Source organism: Aquarana catesbeiana, linkage group LG09 (assembly GCF_042186555.1).
Source record: "Aquarana catesbeiana isolate 2022-GZ linkage group LG09, ASM4218655v1, whole genome shotgun sequence".
In the NCBI taxonomy this organism is placed as follows: domain Eukaryota; kingdom Metazoa; phylum Chordata; class Amphibia; order Anura; family Ranidae; genus Aquarana; species Aquarana catesbeiana.
In genome coordinates this window covers 7062579-7069083 of record NC_133332.1, presented here as the reverse complement: position 1 = coordinate 7069083, position 6505 = coordinate 7062579, and the positions used below count along the sequence as shown (strand labels likewise).

The following is a 6505-nucleotide window of genomic DNA, read 5'->3' as shown; positions in this document are numbered from 1 at the left end:
AAATAACAAAGTAATGGAAATAAAAATAAATAGGTAAAATATGATCAATTATAAAAAACGATAGCGTTATGGAAAAGAAAAAAAAAAAAAAAAGAAGAAAATTAACAATGAATACATAAGTCAAATTCAAAAAGGTTTTCCAATTTCCAAAGATAATAAAATAGAATAGAAAATTAATCAATAGAATAGAATATATATATATATATTTTTTTTTTCTATTCTTTTCCTTTATTTTCTTTTTTCTTTTTTTTTTAACAATTGAAGTTTATTGAAAAATTAAAAGAAACTACAAAGTCATGGAGGATACAAAGATACAAACAAGTAAAATGTGATCATTATAAAAAATGATAGCATTATGGAAAAAAAAAAGAAAAATAAGAAAATTAACAATGAATATATAAGTCAAATTCAAATAGTTTTCCAATTTCCAAAAAGAATAAACAGAATAGAAAATAAAGTAATAGAATAGATTTTTTTTATTCTACTCCTTTATTTTCTTTTTTTATTATTATTTTTTTAAACAACTGAAGTTTATTGAAAAAGTAAAAGAAATAACAAAGTCATGGAGGGTACAAGTAAGTAAAATGTGATCATTATAAAAAATGTGGAGCGTTATGGAAAAGAAAAAAAAAACAAAGAAAATGAAAATGAACAATGAATATATAAGTCAAATATAGCTTGTATAATGAGACACTTAAATATAAGGAATATAAGTTATATTTTTATATTCTTGTTTGTAAGAGAACATTCCATTATTTTATGCTTTAAAAATGAACAATATTAAGAATAATTTTGATAGGTAATTATCTATATCATTAAGGTCAGAGGGACCAGTAATAGTATCAGAATCTAAGTCAAGGACAGTTTTTCTATTTAAACAGTATTTTTAAGTATTCATCAATTTTTTCGCCCCAAAAAAAAAAAAAACACATTTAAAAAATTTTCAGCACAAATAGAGTGCGACATAAAAAGTTGCAACCACCACCATTTTATTCTCTAGGGCGTTCCTTAAACAATATATATCATGTTTGGGGGTTCTGAGTAATGTAGGAGAGAAGTGTCAGAATTGGCCTGGGTGGGAAGGGGGTTAATTACCATAAGTAATATACAAATAATTATTATATATTGTTTTTATGGTAATTTACTATATTTTCAAAATTTTTTACAATCTGTACTTAAGCAGGTGGCCTAACGGACAAATTACTGAAGTTTGAAGTTATAAATTGCAACCAGTAATTTCACAGTAAATAGATAAATACGGTAATTTTTTTTTTTAAGCCTGTGGCATGTGAAACACTCAAAAACTCCACCCGGTGCCAAAAAAAGTGCAGACACATAAAGAGGTGACACAAAATGTACAACGGGTGTTACACTAGTCCTCCGAAGGAAGGACCTTACCCTGATTCCCTGTGACTGAGGTACTTTCACTTGGGACCATCTGGCCGAAACCAGACAGACCCCCTTTCTCTGGAGAGTCTGCCGAAACAGACCCACCCAAGTACTCGGTGGGGCTCCCCTGAAGGGAGACCCCATGAGAGAGGGTGAACTAAGCCAAAAGGCCATGTCCGCCCCTCCCAAGACTTTCAAGGTAGGCCCAAGGGCCCACACCCTACTCATCACACAGTGACAAAACGTGTAACACGTATAACGTGTGGCATCAAACATAAACATACAAAAAAGTGACAAACACGGGGCTAAAATAAGTGGGGAGAAGGAAGTGGGAGAAGTGAAAGAGTGACCATTGTGCAATACAATGGCCAGGCCCTTCGGCCAGGAATAAAAATTTCCCTTGGTCCTAGCCAAAAGGCTCGGCCCTAGAGACAGGTGTGAAAAAAAAAGTGTGTATGGTGAAGTGACCTTGGTGCCATAAATCAAAGTGACCCTCACTCACAGTGATTATACGGCACCCCCTGAACTGCCACCTCAGGGGCACATTCACCACAGGCTTTTCTTCACAACCCTGACCAACAGCCCAGGCCAGAGCAGCCCCCACCCCAGCCAGGAAGGCCTGGAGCTCTGAGAGCGTAGGGAGAGCCTGTGTAACTCGACTCAACCACTACTCCCATTACTCCTACCTAATTACTTTCAGGAAATACCAGCTGCTCCCCCCGGTGGGAAAGGGGAGCCAGTGTTCTCTCCCGAAAAACTGACCGGAGCTAGAGCTACCCCAATCTAGGCCAGAAGGCCAGGGACATGACCCTCTGGCCAGACCCAATGCAGCACCCATCCTCACCAGGAGCACCCTTTCGGACGGCTCAGACCCGACTCCGCTGACATCTCTAAGGGCGCCCAGACATCGGTCACTACCAAACCCGCCCTTCCAGGTGCAATTGGACCTTGGACACAATTGGATTTGCATCTACCCTCCCCACACTTGGGAGTAGCGTAGCGCCTCTTCTGGAAACTGGTAAGAACAGATACTGCACTTGATCTTAGCCAAAAAGGCAGAGAAGCGAAAAATATGGTAATAAATTATTATCTTATAACATGTAGAATAATAATATATGATTTAGCTTGTACCTTTTCAGCAGCAGCAGATTCTCATTCTCCCTCTTAACTGTGTGAGAAAAACATGGGATTGTGGGCGAATCTTATACACATAAACAGATAAGATAAGGTCTGGGCTGGAAGGGAGCATTTGTCTTTTAGACACGCCCCCTTCTCCCCCTTCTTTGACACTGCAGTGAGAGGCGTGCCTCCACTGCAGTATTTTTATTGGACAGCTGGGACCAATGGTACTTTACCATTGGTCCAAGGCTCCAAGCTGTCCATTGAGCTCAGTGCCTCTGACAAGAAGTGAGGAGAGGCACTGTGAGCTCATCCTCTCAGTCTGCTGCAAACAGAGCGTGTCAGCTTGGATTTAAACTGGCCACTCTGTATGTAGCTTCTGACAGGCTGTGCAAGGAGCCCCCCGTATCTCCGGAACCATAGATCGTAGGAGCCCCAAATTTTTACCAGTGGTGGAGTAGGTTTTAGGCTACATAACCCCCCCCCCCCCCCAGGTTGCCGAGCTATGACCCTTGAAGCTTGATTTTTTTTTTTTAAATTAATTAATTTATTTTTTATAATGTTCATGACAGGTGAGGCCCTGCCTCCCCTGACTGCATGTCCATGGTGTGACATAAAACTTTGTAAGATGTTTCTTGCGTTTTAGTGCTAATAGAGCACTTGTGTGTTAAAAGACACATTTTAGTCCATTGGCTTTCAGGGATTTTTATTTTCAGCCCGGTTTCCCAAAGCAGATTAAAATTGTCATTGTGTTCTGATTGGAGCCACGAGTAGGCCAAAGAGGTGGTTTTGCGTATTTCAGGTCCCTGTAGGCATATTTTTTCCAATTCTGTAAGAGGTTTGGAAAATTGGGTCTTCTGCTTTTGTGAGTATTTAGGTAATCGTGGATTTGAAAATATGTCCAAAATGGAATATTGACATTTCCACACATTTCTTGTAGCTGTTCTTTTTTTTTTTTAATTACACCTTTGTACGTGGTATTGCAAAAGTGCTCATGCCTGGTGGAAATTCAGGGTTGTTAGAAATTGGAGTTAAGTCTCGTACACACGATCGGATTTTCCGACGGGAAATGTTCGATGACAAGCTGTTGGCGGAAAATCCGACCGTTTGTACGCTCCATCGGACAATTGTTGTCGGATTTTGCGCGGACAAATGTTGGATGGCAGGTTTTAACATTTTGCACAGACAAATGTCTGTTGTCGAATTTTCTGAACGTGTGTACACAAGTCCATCAGACAAAAGTCCAAAGTACAAACATGAATTCTGGGAAGCAAAGACGAGCCGGAAGCAGACGGTCTTGTAAACTAGCGATTAATGGAGAATTAACATTTGTGACGCGCAAATTATGAAATGTGGAAATGCAGCGCACAATTCTCTTCTTCTTTAATGGATATAATGAAGATGCTTTGCTGGTGATAATGATGGAGTTATTGCAAACTAATTTTCAAAGGCTTTTTTTTTCCTAGTGATATCAAGAATAATATTATTATATATTTTTTTTTATTATTTGGTGCAAGTTACCACAACACCATTGTCCCGTAGTTTTTAAGATCAAAGATACAACTATGTTGGTGTCTCTTGTTAATTTTAAAATGTATTTTTTTAAATATAACTGCCGACTCCCAAACTGTCATTGAAGTAAAACACACAGCCAAGTATTATTCTACACAATATATTTATTGTGCATTAAAAAAAGAAAACAAATAAAATTAGACATGATATCTGCCAATAGAACTTAACCAAAAAGTGCATTCTATGCATCCAAAAATATAGAAAATATACCAAATCAAATCATTATTATTCACCAAAAAATAAAATAAATAAATAAATAAGAAAAAAATGTTTTAAATGCGCCCCGTCCCGACGAGCTCGCGTGCAGATGCGAACGCATACGCGAGTAGCTCCCGCATATGAAAACGGTGTTCAATCCACACATGTGAGGTATCGCCGCGATCAGTAGAGCGAGAGCAATAATTCTAGCACCAGACCTCCTCTGTACCTCTAAACATGGAACCTGTAAAAAAATTTCAAGCGTCACCTATGGGAGATTTATAAGTATTGAAGTTTGGCGCCAATCCGCAAGTGTGCGCAATTTTAAAGCGTGACATGTTAGGTATCTATTTACTCGGTGTAACATCATATTTCACATTATACAAAAAAACTGGGCTAATGTTAATGTTTTTGTTTTTTTCCCCCCCAAAAAAAACGCATTTAAAAAAATTTCTGCGCAAATACCTTGTGACATAAAAACAGGCAACCTGTAGAATTTTTTAAACGTCCGCCTATGGAGATTTTTAAGGGTAAAAGTTTGTCGCCATTCCTACGAGCGGGGGGCGCAATTTTGAAGCGTGACATGTTGGGGTTGGGTAATCAATTTACTCGGCATAACATTATCTTTCACAATATGAAAAAATAAAATGGGCTAACTTTAGGGTTGTCTTATTTTTTAATTCAAAAAAAGGTGTGTTTTTTAAAAAAAAAGTGCGCTTGTAAGACCGCTGCGCAAATACGGTGTGACAGAGAGTATTGAAACGACCGCCATTTTACTCTCTAGGGTGTTATGCCGCGTACACATGATCGGAATTTCCATCCGAAAAACCTTGGATGGTTTTTCCGACGGAATTTGCCTTGCAAGCTTGCTTGCATACACACGGTCACGCAAAAGTCCTCTGAACTTTCGACCGCAAGAACACTGTGACGTACAACACTGCGACGAGCCGAGAAAAATGAAGTTCAGTGCTTCCAAGCGTGCGTCAAATTGTTTCCAAGCATGCGTGATTTTTTTGTGCGTCCGAATTGCATACAGACTCACGCATTTTCGGATAGGAACTTTTCCCGACCGAAAAATAGAGAACCTGCTCTCAGTCTTTTGCTGGCTGGAATTTCCGCAAAAGCAAAAGACCGATGGAGCGTACACACGGTCGCATTTTCCGACAAAAAGCCCTCATCGGAGTTTTGCTGGCGGCATTTCCGATCGTGTGTACGCGGCATTAGAAGAATAAAATATAAAAATTTTGATGGTTCTAAGTAATTTTCTAGCGAAAAACCTGTTTTTAACTTAAGTGGTTTAAATTCGGTACTTTTCGAATTCGAAAATTCGGATGGTTACATCCGAATCTCCAAAAAACGGAAATTCGTTTAATTTGGAAACAAAACGAATTACACATGTCTAGTGGCAAATGTGGCACTGGGGGGGGGGGGGGGGCAGATAAGCTAAAGTTCCACTTTTGGATGGAACTCCGCTTTAAATATGGCAGGAATAAATTATTTACATTTCATTTATCCTTAGAATTATTTACTAGTAACATGTTTTTTATAACATGTTTCCGGAAATGACATTGTTGCTTGTTTTGTATCTTTGTGAACCACGACATTCAAAACTACATCTGACTACCACAATACGACTAATAGCGCCATTGTAAGTGGTAGTACAGGGAGGAGTACAGGAGGGTACGCCGAGGATTAGGTGCTTCAGCTGAAGCTCTCGGCATAATGTACACTTCAATTACCAGATGGGCTTTTATATACACAATTCTTTGATAAGGACCACAACCTTTTCGTTCTGTTCACAGAACCACGTTTCTAACTTTCTCCTCGAAATGTCTCATTTCATCTGAGTTGATGAGACGGCACAAACGGCTTTGTCTGATTTTTACTAAGAGGGTATTGTGAATATTCCACTACATGATAATAATAACCCGAGAGAAGTACAATATCTTTATAAGACATCTCCATCAGAGAGCTGGCGGTAGCGGTTGGGCTAATTTCTTTGCATTCGATTTGCAGTCATGTTAGGTGAACACGTCCAAAAATTCACAAACTGCGAAATTTTATGCAAAGCCCACTGAAGTCAATGGAAAGCAAATCTTCAAAAATCAATTCTACCATTTTCAAGGCTAATAGGCAAGGGATTGGCAAACAAAGGGTGGGGGGTGAAGTAATTGGTACAATAAATATTATTCGAGGGTGGTTACGGATTCCCTCTATCTATTGCACC

At 38.8% G+C, this 6505-nt stretch overlaps 1 pseudogene; it reads right to left on the bottom strand.

The window, feature by feature from the left end:
- Positions 1-2280: 2280 nt before the first annotated feature.
- Positions 2281-2457, bottom strand: LOC141109089 (U2 spliceosomal RNA; annotated as a pseudogene).
- Between the last annotated feature and the right edge of the window lie 4048 nt (positions 2458-6505).